Source organism: Lathyrus oleraceus, chromosome 3 (assembly GCF_024323335.1).
Source record: "Lathyrus oleraceus cultivar Zhongwan6 chromosome 3, CAAS_Psat_ZW6_1.0, whole genome shotgun sequence".
In the NCBI taxonomy this organism is placed as follows: domain Eukaryota; kingdom Viridiplantae; phylum Streptophyta; class Magnoliopsida; order Fabales; family Fabaceae; genus Lathyrus; species Lathyrus oleraceus.
Window position 1 is genome coordinate 61,112,769 of NC_066581.1, and position 13,348 is coordinate 61,126,116.

The window sequence follows — 13,348 nt, forward strand, 5'->3', positions numbered from 1 at the left end:
CATCCCTGTTGCAACTAGTGTAACCGAGACAATTCGCAGGTCTCGCTACTGAAAACCCAAACCAACATTTAAAAATATTTCTTCAATTAGCAGACACTTTTAAAACCAATGGAGCTTCTCCTGAGGCAATACGTTTAAGATTATTTCCTTTTTCCCTCAGAGATAAAGCCCTATCATGGTTAGATTCCCTTCTACCCAATTCCATTACGACTTGGGATAACCTTAGAAGAGTTTTTCTTGCTAGATACTTTCCCCCGAGTAAGACCGCCGTTCTTCGAAATCATATAACTAGATTTACCCAAAACCAAGGAGAATCGTTGTTCGAAGCTAGGGAGAGATATAAAGAGTTGTTACGAGCATGCCCATATCATGGTTTAGAAAATTGGTTAATCATTCAAACCTTCTATAATGGACTTCATTACAACACAAAGATGACCATCGACGTTGCCGCAGGCGGTGCTCTGATGAATAAACCTTATCCTGAAGCTAGTGCCATCATCGAAGATATGGCTCAAAACCATCAATCACGGGGAGTCGAACGAGCGATAGTTGAGAAGAAGGAAGCCCAAGGAGGAGTGCATGAACTAAGCTCTATAGACATGATGCAAGCTAAAATGGACGCATTAGCCCTTAATGTCGAGCATATATGCATAAACCCGAATACTGTAGCCGCAGTTTCATCGGACTATGAGATATGTGGAACCAAAGGACACCAATCTGGAAAATGAAGTCTATTAAACGAAACCCACTATGAGCAAGTAAACTACACCCAAGGAAACCCATACTCGAATACCTATAACCCTGGATGGAGGAATCACCCGAACTTCTCCTATAAAAACAATAACCCTATTCAAAATAATGCACCCCCGAGACCTAGTTATCAAGCCCTAAGATCAAATCAACCTATGCAACCTGTACCACCAAAATCGAGCCTTGAGAAAATTATGGAAAATTTTATCACCGCTCAAACCCAACAAAACAAGGAGTTCATGAACCAAAACATTCATGTTAACGAATTGATTACTCAGTTAGGAACCAATGTTGACCAAATAGTTACTCATACCAAGATGCTTGAAACCCAGATCTCTCAGGTAGCTTTAAACCAAGCCCCTCAGACTACACCTGGAGGACAATTTCCTGGACAACCTCAACAAAATCCGAGAGGACAAGCCAATGCCATTACCCTACGAAGTGGGAACGCTTATGATGAGCCACCAAACCCTAGAGTGAGTGAACCCGAAACTTCTAAGGAATGTACCAAACCCACGGACGAAGTAAAGGAACCAGAGGAACCTGAAAACCAGGAAGGTTGAGAAAAAGGAGAAGAACCTAAAGACAAAACTTACGTACGACCCCCGCCATATAAACCCCCTATACCATATCCGCAAAGACTCAAATAAACCCAGATCAATAAAAAGTATCAAAAATTTATTAAAGTTATAGAAAAACTTCATGTAGAAATCCCTTTCACAGAAGCCATCACCCAAATACCTTCTTATGCAAAGTTTCTCAAAGACATCCTTACCAACAAACGTAGACTTGACGATCCGAAGCCTTTGGAATGTAATGCTATTTCCGTGGACAAATTAGCAAAGAAAGATAAAGATCCTGGAAATTTCTCCATTCCTTGCCTTTTGGGTAATCATGTCATCGAAAAAGCTTTTCTAGACTTAGGAGCTAGTGTGAGCTTAATGCCTTTAGCAGTTTGTGAGAGGTTAAACTTAGGAGAATTACAGCCCACTAAGATGTCACTTCAGCTAGCCGATAGATTTGTTAAATATCCGATTGGCATTTTAGAAGATGTTCCTCTTAGGATAGGTCAGTTATTTATCCCTACTGATTTTGTTGTCATGGACATCAAAGAGGACAATGATATACCAATCCTTCTAGGTAGACCATTCTTATCGACTGCAGGAGCCATAATAGATGTCAAGAAAGGAAAGTTGACATTTGAGGTAGGTGAAGAGAAAATAGAATTTATACTCTCGAAATTTCTTATGGCACCTGTGATGGGAGATTCGTGTTATGCCTTAGATATCATTGATGAATGTGTTAGAGAATTAGAACAAAAAGAAATTATAGAAACAATTAAGTTACCATCAACTCTCATAAGGGAAGATGATGACTTTAAGAAACCCTACATCGATGATAACCTTTACGAATGTTTATCCCTTACCCCAGATCCTATGCCATGCCCTAAGAAACCAACCTTAGAACTTAAGGAACTATCTAAGAACCTGAGATACGAGTTCCTCGATGAAAAGATGAACCGTCCAGTTATAGTTAGTGCTACCTTGAGCCAAAAGGAAACAAACCAACTTTTAGACGTTTTACGAAGATATCCCTCAGCCTTAGGATATAATATCTCTGACCTGAAAGGTATAAGTCCATCCGTATGCATACATCGGATTTCGCTCGAAGAAGATTCAAAACCCTCTAGGGAACATCAGAGAAGAATAAACCTTATAATGAGTGATGTTGTTAAAAAGGAAGTTCTTAAGTTACTTGAGGCAGGTATCATCTACCAGATCTCGGATATTAAGTGGGTGAGCCTTGTGCATGTTGTACCTAAAAAGGGAGGCATCACAGTCGTGCAAAACGATAAAGGCGAACATGTAGCAAAACGTTTAGAAGGAGGATGGCGGATGTGTATAGATTATAGAAAATTAAATAAATCAACTAGGAAGGATCATTTCCCTTTACCATTTATAGACCAGATGTTGGAGCGTCTAGCCAGACACTTTTACTTCTGCTATCTAGATGGATACTCTGGATTCTTCCAAATACCTATCCACCCCGAAGATCAAGAAAAAACTACCTTTACATGCCCTTATGGAACTTTTGCCTACAAACGAATGTCGTTCGGCCTCTGTAATGCCCCAGCTACTTTCCAACGTTGCATGATGTCAATCTTTGCAGATTACCTAGACGGTATCATGGAAGTGTTTATGGATGATTTCTCGGTTTACGGATTTGATTTCCACAATTGTCTTGCTAACCTTGAGAAAATCCTGGAGAGATGCATGGAGGTGAACCTCGTGCTAAACTGGGAAAAATGTCATTTCATGGTGACCAAAGGAATAGTTTTAGGACATATAGTTTCCGAAAAAGGTATAGAGGTAGATAAAGCTAAAATAGAAGTTATAGAAAACCTAAAACCCCCTAAAACCATCAGAGAAGTCCAAAGCTTTCTTGGACACGCTGGATTCTACCGGCATTTTATTAAGGACTTCTCCAAAATAACTAAACCTTTAACCGGACTTTTAATGAAAGATGCTGAATTTATTTTCGATGAAAAATGTAATGACGCATTTAATCTTTTAAAGCAAGCATTATTATCAGCACCCATTATGAAACCACCTGATTGGTCGGAACCTTTCAAGATAATGTGCGATGCTAGTGATTATGCAGTTGGAGCCGTTCTAGGACAAAGGAAAGATAGAAAATTACATGCCATTTATTATGCTAGTAGAACCCTAGATGTTGCCCAACTTAACTATGCAACAACTGAAAAAGAATTACTCGTTGTAGTTTTCGCTATAGACAAATTTAGATCTTATCTAGTAGGAGCAAAAATTATAGTTTACACCGATCATGCTGCCATTCGTTACCTATTAAGTAAAAAAGATGTCAAGCCCAGGTTACTCCGATGGATTCTATTACTACAAGAGTTTGATTTAGATATAAGAGATAAAAAAGGCACTGAAAATGTAGTGGCCGATCACCTTTCTAGGCTAGAACATCTAAAACCTGAACTAGTACCCATAAATGATGATTTTGCTTATGATAGACTGGTCGCTAGAGTAGAAACCATTGAAGATAATAACCTAGATCCTTATGAGCACCCTCAAAATTCCTTAGTAATAAGTAACGTACCCTGGTATGCAGACTTCCTTAATTACCTAGTTGCTGATATAGTACCCCCTGATCTTGACTACCACCGCAAGAAGAAATTCTTCCACGATGTGAGAAACTTCTATTGGGACGAACCGCTCCTTTTCAAAAGGGGTAAAGATGGCATTTTTCGCCGTTGCGTTCCAGAAGAAGAGGTAAATAATATTATCGAGCATTGTCATTCAGCACCTTATGGTGGACATGCGAGCACATCTAAGACATACGCCAAGATTCTTCAAGCTGGCCTATTCTTGCCCACCATGTGGCGTGATGTTTATGCTTGCATTGTCAAGTGTGATAGATGCCAACGCACTGGAAACATTTCAAGGCGTGATGAAATGCCTCTAAGAAACATTCAGGAAGTAGAACTCTTTGACGTATGGGGTATAGATTTCATGGGACCTTTTCCACCATCCTTAGGAGACAGGTATATCTTAGTAGCTGTAGACTATGTGTCTAAGTGGATTGAAGCTATAGATGCACCCACAAACGACACTAGGGTAGTAACCAAACTATTTAAAAACTATATATTCCCTAGATTTGGAATACCACGTTTAGTCATAAGCGATGGAGGATCACACTTTATATCGAGAATATTTGACAAACTTTTAAGAAAATAAAGAGTTAGGCATAGAGTAGCAACACCATACCACACACAGACTAGTGGCCAAGTAGAAGTATCTAATAGGGAGATAAAACAAATCCTAGAGAAAATTGTTTCAATTTCTAGGAGAGACTGGTCTCAGAAGCTTCAAGAAGCATTATGGGCCTATAGAACCGCTTTCAAAACCCCTATAGGAACTACTCCTTATCAACTAGTTTATGGAAAATCCTGTCACTTACCTTTCGAATTAGAGCATAAGGCCTATTGGGCTATTAAAACTTTGAATTTAGACTACCTAGCCGCTGGAGAAAAGCGTACCCTAGACATTCATAAATTAGAAGAACTTAGGCAATCTGCCTACGAGAATGCAAAAATATATATAGAGAGGACAAAAGCCTATGACGACAAAAGAATAGTAAAGAAAAACTTCAATATAGGTGATCCTGTTCTCCTTTTTAACTCCAGGTTATGACTCTTCCCTGGAAAGCTACGTTTAAGATGGACTGATACCTTCGAAGTATCCAAGATTCTGAGATCCGGAGCCGTAGAAATCAAGAACAAAACCTGTAGTCCATTCATTGTAAATGGACAAAGACTGAAGCTCTACGAAGGAGGAGACATTCCAGCATACTACTCGAGCCACACCCTGATTGATCCATCGATTCCTACTACTACAGGTGTATAAATTCTAATCGTCAAGCTAATGACGTTAAAAAAGCGCTGCGTGGGAGGCAACCCATGGTTTTTCTTTCATTTTACTTTTTCGCATTTATTTATTTTTATTTTGTTTTATCATATTTTGCATTGAGACTAAGATTTGAATGGTTTGTATTTTCAGGATCACTTTCTTAACTTTTACAGGATGCAGGATTTCGATGACATGCACGTGGCCTATAGAGATGATGCTCAGAGGGAGCGCTACATTGCTTTGTATCAGCGCCCTATGGCACCCATACCTTATCCTGATCAACAGTGTATGGAGGCACTGGGTATCGAGTCGAGTATCCGATTCCTTAGCCACCAGCTTCACTGGGATGAGTTTGTTGATGACTTGAGTAACACATATAGGAACCTGACTTTGGAGTTCCTAAGTTCATTCGACTATGACCCATATTCTGGACCAGATGGGTATGCTACTTTCAGGCTTTTCGGGGTTGAGTACTCCTTCAGCCAGAAAGAGTTCGACGACTTATTAAGTTTCCAGACCACTCCCGATGCTATCCCGGAGACACCTATGGGATATTTCCTAGATATGGAGGTTGAGAAGTTTCGGAGTGATATATCGGGTGACGGAAGCCAAGATCCATCTATGCAGCTGTCTCATGTCATACATAACCCCGCCTTCAGATACTTTTAGATGATATTAGCACATTCCTTCCTGGGAAGGCCGGATGCAGAGACACTACTGAGTGAAGAGGAGATCTTCCTATTATTTTGTGCATCCCAGTCTCGCCCAGTAGCATGTGGGAACTTCTTGTTATACAGTCTCAGCGGTATCTCCAGATCTACCGAAGGAGTCATCCATGTTGGCGGAATCATCACGCAGATTGTTGTCGCTTTAGGTCTGTCTCGTAAGCTGTTACATCTTCGGACCTACTGTGGGTACACTACCATGGACATCGACTTATTTTTGACCAGAGGGTTGATGAGGAAAGCCTCTTTCCACCCATGTCAGTTCCGATTTCTAGTCGACAGTGAGGCTATTCACTATTTCACACTACCAGATCCTATGATGACCAGTGTGCATGATCCAGCGAATTGGAGTTATGCTCTGGAGGGCCAGGGAGAGACCGTCGAGGAACTGAGATCACCACCCATTGATGAATACACACCTACACCACCATCTATTAGAATCATTGTTTTCTCTAATAATCTTTCATTGCAGACACCCGACATCCGCACTCAGATTGCTGAGTGTTGTAGAGAGATCGCAGTGCTTAGACAGGAGGTGGCAGACCTCACTTTACAGATGGGAGTTTCTGATCTCACCCATGCTACTGAAGCCGACTGTCTATATCAGAAGATCGCAGAGCTCAAGCAAGAAGTAGCCATGCTCCGTGGTTCCTCTCAGGAAGATGACATCCCCACTATATGATCTCACCATTTAATCTTATTTTATCTCCTTTTTATATTTCTCGTATTTACATAACTCATCTTATATTATCACATTTGGAATATTAAATAAAATCTATACATTAGTATTTCTATTTTTATCTATATATGTTCTATGTTTATTCTATTTGCATTTTAATTTTTCAGTTATTTATTTATTTATATTTAATTTTTGTTTTTGTTTCATTTTTATTTTTTGTTTTTACCTTTATAAAATTATGCAAGTCAAAGATACTAGGAAAATCACAAGACAAATGCTATCCGGACCCCTCAAAGCCAAAAGACAAGAGAAGCCGAAGCCAAAGGACCAAAATCCGGCCCAACCAGATTTTGCCTTGTGGCGCCCGCCATAGACCCTGTGGCGCCCGCCACAGCGTCTGTAAAAGGTCGGGGCAGAACCCCTTTCTTCACCATTTTTGCAACTTACAACCTTCCAAACCCATTTTTTCACCATGGAAAAACGTCCTTGAACCCACAAAAAGTTCATACTTTTCTAACCACCACACCGTACAAATCATTTTTCCGATTTCCATTTTCATTTTCATCCGTCGGATTTCGTAAAAATGCAACCTTTTCACAAACCACTTCATCTTCTTCATCACTTCTCAAGAGTTTTCAAATGGAGTTTAACGGATTCATTCTTCGAGGAGGGAAACCGGGAGATAGACAAAGAAAAATTATTGAACGATTGTGTAGCACCTCAAATTTGCACCTATCATTGTACATACATTCTCATATTAGGTCATAGCATATCATGGTCCACTGCATAGCATTGCATTGTCCCATTTGCCTCAAGTGCAAGCAAGTCAAGAAATTAGGTCAAATTGATCAGGAGATCAGTCAACCAAGCAAGCAAGCACAATTCTCAAGGAGCCAAGGCCCTAGGGTTGGTCCAAGTTGTTCACATGACTTGGAGGTCCTTTTGAAGTGTTTAAGTCAAGGGTTGGATGTTCAGAAGTCACCAGTTCATGCACAATCAGTCAGAAACCCTAGAAAGTCAAAGTTGGTCAACTGTGGTTGATTTTATGGTTTTGATGGATGGATTTGGTTTGAGAGAGCTTATTCATGTCCCAATAGGCCTCATATATCATGGCAAACAATATCATTGAAGAATTTGAAGGCAAACAGAAAATTTCCAAAAATAGAAACTGGACCTGTAATTTTAACTGTCAAAAATGGAAACTTCTTGATCCCAAACTTACATCATCATACAAGCTTCAAATGAATTTTTGCCCAACATGAAAGTTGAAGATCTTGTTCTCCCATTTCCAAAAAGTCCAAGAACTCTCAATTCCCATGTATGGTTGTCAAGATATGATCAATTCATTTTCACAAAATCTTGAACTTCAAAAGACCATATCTCTCAAACCATTTGGCCAAAATTGGTGAGGTTTTTTCCAACAAACCACATTTTACCTCCTCTTTCCAAAAATGTAAATTTCATGTGCTAAAACATTGCCAATCAAAATGGCACTTTTGGACCTAGCATGTTTGAATTTCAAGTGAGGTGCAATTTTGATTTTTTGAATTAAGTGATTTCCATTCAAGTGACCAATTGGAATTAGTTCAGAACATCGTTTCTGACTTGCCAAAGGCCCAAATCGAGCAGCATTCTACCACATACCTCCCATATGCACCAAATTGGCAACTTAGCAATTGGCTTCATTAAACAAAAACTTGATTAGCACATGATTAGAGAACATTAAACAGACCATATATATGATATTTTCTGTCCAAAGTGAACCCTAGCAGCAACTAAAAACACAGAATTCATTCATTCTCTAAAATTGGATTTCCTTGCCATTTCCAAAATTCTTCAAAAAAACTCCAAAGGCCACGATCTGGACATTGTTGTTTCATCACTCAAGCAACCTTGTGAGCTTGTTTTTCACCACATTTCCACATCTGTAAGCAGCCCTGATTCAACTGTTTTCAAAGAATCCATCCATGGTAGATTGAGATTCGAGCATTGTCAAGCTTCTTTGAGCTAAACTATCTCCACCAGTCATCATTTGGAGGACTTTGGCTCATCTGTTTCACCAGCAAACATCAAAACAACAACTGAATTCCAACTTTCTTCAAAAAAAAGTAAGAGATCGATCTCTCTATTTCTCAAATCCATGCTATGCTTAGTGTAGATCTCTCCATGCTGAGTTTCATGATGCTTTTATTTTTGAAAATGGCTGCTTATTTCTGAAGTTGTGTTGTTTTGAAGTTTGATGTTGTTTGTGATTCTTGCTCGATTCATGTTTATTGTTGTGTTTTAATGGAAATCATTGTTGGATTCGTGTTTGCCATGCTTGGATGGTCATTGCTGTGTATTTAATTTTGATTTCTGGGAAATTTTGTGAAACTCGATTTTGGAAGTGATGAACATTGTCCCTGTTCTTGAAAACCCTAGCCATGCCCAGATTCTGCTACTATTTCACGTGTACGCATGTGTAGTCTACTGTTCCATTGGAGCCAGCCAATCAAAACATTTCCCTGGCCGCGCCTAAACGGTGTCGTTTTGTTTAATGAAGTCCATATTTACATCTTTGCCATTCTCGGTTTAAATAATCTAATTTAATTCATTTTAATTTCAATGTTTATTTCATTTGGCATGGCTTATTTGAAAAATTCATATTTCATTCATTTTAATTCCAAATCCCATGGGAATTTTTGCATCATCTTCATCATGATCCCTAGTTTTTTATCATTATTTTTCCAGATTTTTTTGATCAGTGAATTTTAAATGGCATTAGGGTTTGTAGAATGTGACCAAATATTGTACCTTTTGCCAAAACCATTGTGAAATTGTGATGACACATCCATTTGATCTGAAATTTCTTGTGCTTAATCTACACTCATCCATGTTTATTTTGATGTAAAGATCATGATTTTAGCTTATGTGGTTTGAGAGTTGTGAATTTTTGAAGTAAGGTGTGACAACTTGTGTCACACCATGGATGTGCAACTTCCTGATTTTTGTATCCATGCCTATTGACTTCCAATTGAACCAAAATTTTGCATGAACCTTCTCTTATATGTCTAGTTTGCACCTGATTTTGCTTGGAATTAATTATGCCATTTCCTAATTGTTTGAGATTTTTCTCCCCTGTCTAGTCAAATGTTGACTTTGTGTGATACATCTTGCCATTCCATTTGGTAAATTCTCATACTTTATTGGATGATCATGAAATTTTACATGTGCATACTAGACATCTTAAGCTTTGCCATGGTGTTGATCCCATTCATTTCTCATCTGTTGTCATTGAGTTATGATTTTTTGAAGTTGATACATGTTTGTTTGACTTCTTTGTGCATGCTTGAAATTGTTTTGACTTCCTGATTTTAATTGACCATCTTCCCATGATCCAATTGAGCTGAAATTTTATATGCATGCCATGCTATGTGTTAGGAGTGATCATGATTTATTTGGTAATTTTTGGAAATGTTTGAGTTGACTTTTGATGCAAGTCATTCTGTTGACTTCTATGAGCTTTCATTTGCCATGTTTTTACTTCTTTTGCTTATGAATTGATGATGATGCATGATATGAACTTGAAACCAATTGGGTTTGCTTCTTAAATGATTGAATTTGATTTTGATTGGATATGGCTTGCTGTTTTGACTTTCTCATTTATTTTTGACCCTAGGCTTGTCCTAGTGGTCCTGTGGCTTATAATTGAGTTCATGTTTCAGGTTAAGCTACAAGTGCTTCAAAGAAACTTTTGCAAGTTGATTGGGTTTATCTGTTTATCATGAGCTAACCTTTGTTTTGTAGGTGGCTTGACTCATGTGATTTGGGTCTTGTGCTTTTGCACATTTGTCTGTTGATTTAACTGTTCATTCCTACTTCCTTTTGTTTAAACTTTTGAACTGTGTACTGATCTGTTTGACTATTTCAGGTACCATTAGTTGCTTAGAACTTGCTTTGCTTTGCTATTTAGCAATTTGCTTTGAGGTAATCCCTTTTTCTTCATGTAGTCTGGAAGACCTGGCCTGTTACTTGGCCAGGCAACTGTCTGAAGTCCTCCTTAAGAGGCAATGTTTGTGTATGTTTAATTTGTCCCTGTACATATGAAAAGTCCTCCTAAGTGAAGAGGCAATTGGCAGAACCCAAGGGATAAGCAACCTATCCCCTGCTAGTCTGTGTGTCACTCACATTGCTCACACTGCCTGTGTTGATGCATAGTGGGTAAAAGCCCAAGATCTATAGAGTCCAATTTGTGGATAGAGTTCCCCCATTCTGAACTCCCACACATTCTGATATTGAAATGCTCTCCCTGGCCAGGGATAAGAGCAATGAGGCACACCCCTCATCTCCTTTCATCTGCTTCACCTTAGCCCCTCAATTTCAAGGTTAAGAGCACCATCACCCATTTCCAGAGGTTTGTTTGTTGAGGTTGATATGACCCCTCGACTAAAACCTAACCCTTGTGTGAGCCCCTTGTGTGTATATAGTGTGTGCTACCTGTGCTTGTATGTTTGTTTGACTTGCTTCCTGTGCAAGTTAGGTTTAGTTTAGACTAATCCTTGTTTGCTTTCGCCCTCGTTGCGATCCTTTCTCTCGCCCTCGTTGCGATCGAGCCTTTTCCTTTCTCTCGCCCTCGTTGCGATCGAGCCTTTTCCTTTCTCTCGCCCTCGTTGCGATCGAGCCTTTTCCTTTCTCTCGCCCTCGTTGCGATCGAGACTTTCCCTTTCTCTTGCCCTAGTTGCAATCGAGACCTTTGTCCCTCCGTAGCCGAACTACGGCAACTCTGATTCTCATGTCCAGATGAGATACGTAGGCACGAGATGCGATGTCTTGTCGAGTTTGACTAACAACTAACAACTAATCCTTGTTTGCTTTCGCCCTCGTTGCGATCCTTTCTCTCGCCCTCGTTGCGATTGAGACCTCCCCTTTCTCTTGCCCTAGTTGCAATCGAGACCCTTGCTTCCTGTGCAAGTTAGGTTAGGTGTGGCTTGCTTCCTGTGCAAGTCATGTCTAGGATAGGTTGGCCCTTGTGCCATTTAGCTAGAAACCTTAACTTAGGGTTGATTTTGCATGACAACATCTAGGCTCGAGTCGTAGTCTCCCTAGAGTTGTGTCTCCCTCTGTTATCTGGTTAGGCTAAGTCCTTTATCCCTGCGTAGGGGAACTACATCGCCCTGATCTTCATACCAGATGAAGTATGTAGGCAGGAGATTGAGCTGATCTCTCCGGGCGCCCTTTTTCTTTTTCACCCTTTGTGTCTTAACCACCCTTGTGTGTGTTCTGGTTGGAGTCCGACATAAGTCCAGCGATTGGCAGTTGGTTTCCTGTGTGCGTTTAGGTTCGGATGCTGACATAAGTCCAGTGATTGGCATTCAGGCTCCACGTTTGCCTATGTTGTTTCGTTTTGTTTGTGTGCGTGTCAGCTGAGCTACGAATGCTCTGATTCTCCTTCGTCCAAAGGAGATACGTATGCATAGGATGTGATACCCTAGCGAACATGTGTCGTTTCCCCAGTCCGAACTACTTCGACTCTGATGTCTATGCCTGATAGACTAAGTAGGCCCAGGATGCGATATCCTGCCGAGTCAGTCTCGTTTGTTTTCTTGTGTCTCTTTCAGCCAATATTTGATGTTTGTTTGAGCAGCGTTTAGCAACCATTTTCCTTCCTTTAGTGTGTGGATCCCGTAGAGTACTACGGATGCGTAGGGGTGCTAATACCTTCCCTTCGCATAACCGACTCCCGAACCCATTCTCTTTGGTCGCGAGACCATGTTCTTTCCTAGGTTTACTTCGAGCGTTTCCTTTCCCTCTTTTGGGATAAATAACGCACGGTGGCGGCTCTGTTGTTTCTTCTTTTCCCGCCGGTTTTTCGCGTAATGCGACAGATTGCAAAATCGAGAAATCCTCCCAACAAGGTATGTTGACGAAAACTGTCTCTACACTTTAGGTATCTATCATAGCATATTTCATTTATTAGATAATTTAGGTTTGCATAATTTCTTTTCCAATAAAGAACCTACCTATGAGCATAGTTGGTACTGTCAAATTTAGAATGTTTGCTGTTGAATATCAATTCAGTACCGACGAACTAGCCAGCTTGTTAGGAATCCCTCTTGGGGACGGTGCTATTTGTGAGGCCCCTTTGGATTCCGAATGGTCTGTTGAGGTATTTTCCTTTTGGGAGCGTTTATCAAACACTTCCATAAACTCTTTTGAAGGAGTTCTTGCCTCAACTATCCATAACCTGACCATCAAAGCTTTTAGATATCTGTTGCCATGCACTATTTTTGGCCGGGAGAATCCAAATAATGTTTAATGCTAGAGAGCTTCTATTTTTACAAGGAAGCCTCACAAATAGACGTACTAATTCGGTCCCGTTCATGCTTGCTCATATGACTTTAACTTTGAATATAGCGGGACCGATTTCTTTTGGTGGATTGATTACATCTATTGCTCGGGCGCTTAACCTGAATGATGAGATGGCTACCCTAGACCCCTTACCTCCTCGCACAATTAACCTAAAATTTCTGAGAGACATGAAATTGTGTCGCTCGAGGAGAGAAGGAGGCTATATTCTTATGGTTCATGGTGTAGCCATCCCTTCTGTTGTTTTACCGTGCACTAGACGTACAAATGTACGAGATGAAAGGAATTGGACCTACGCTTTAGATGCCCCACCTGTTTTGGGTCCTCTTCCTCCTAAGATTCCTGATGAGGCGGGACATGACACTGATGATGAATATGATTGGAGAGAGAGAGATCTCCCGTACCCCATGTGT

At 40.1% G+C, this 13,348-nt stretch overlaps 1 non-coding gene across 1 annotated transcript; it reads right to left on the minus strand.

The window, feature by feature from the left end:
- Positions 1 to 269: 269 nt before the first annotated feature.
- On the minus strand, positions 270 to 376 carry LOC127134027 (small nucleolar RNA R71). Its single transcript, XR_007807809.1, has one exon. It is a non-coding gene; the product is annotated as a small nucleolar RNA R71 (small nucleolar RNA).
- Between the last annotated feature and the right edge of the window lie 12,972 nt (positions 377 to 13,348).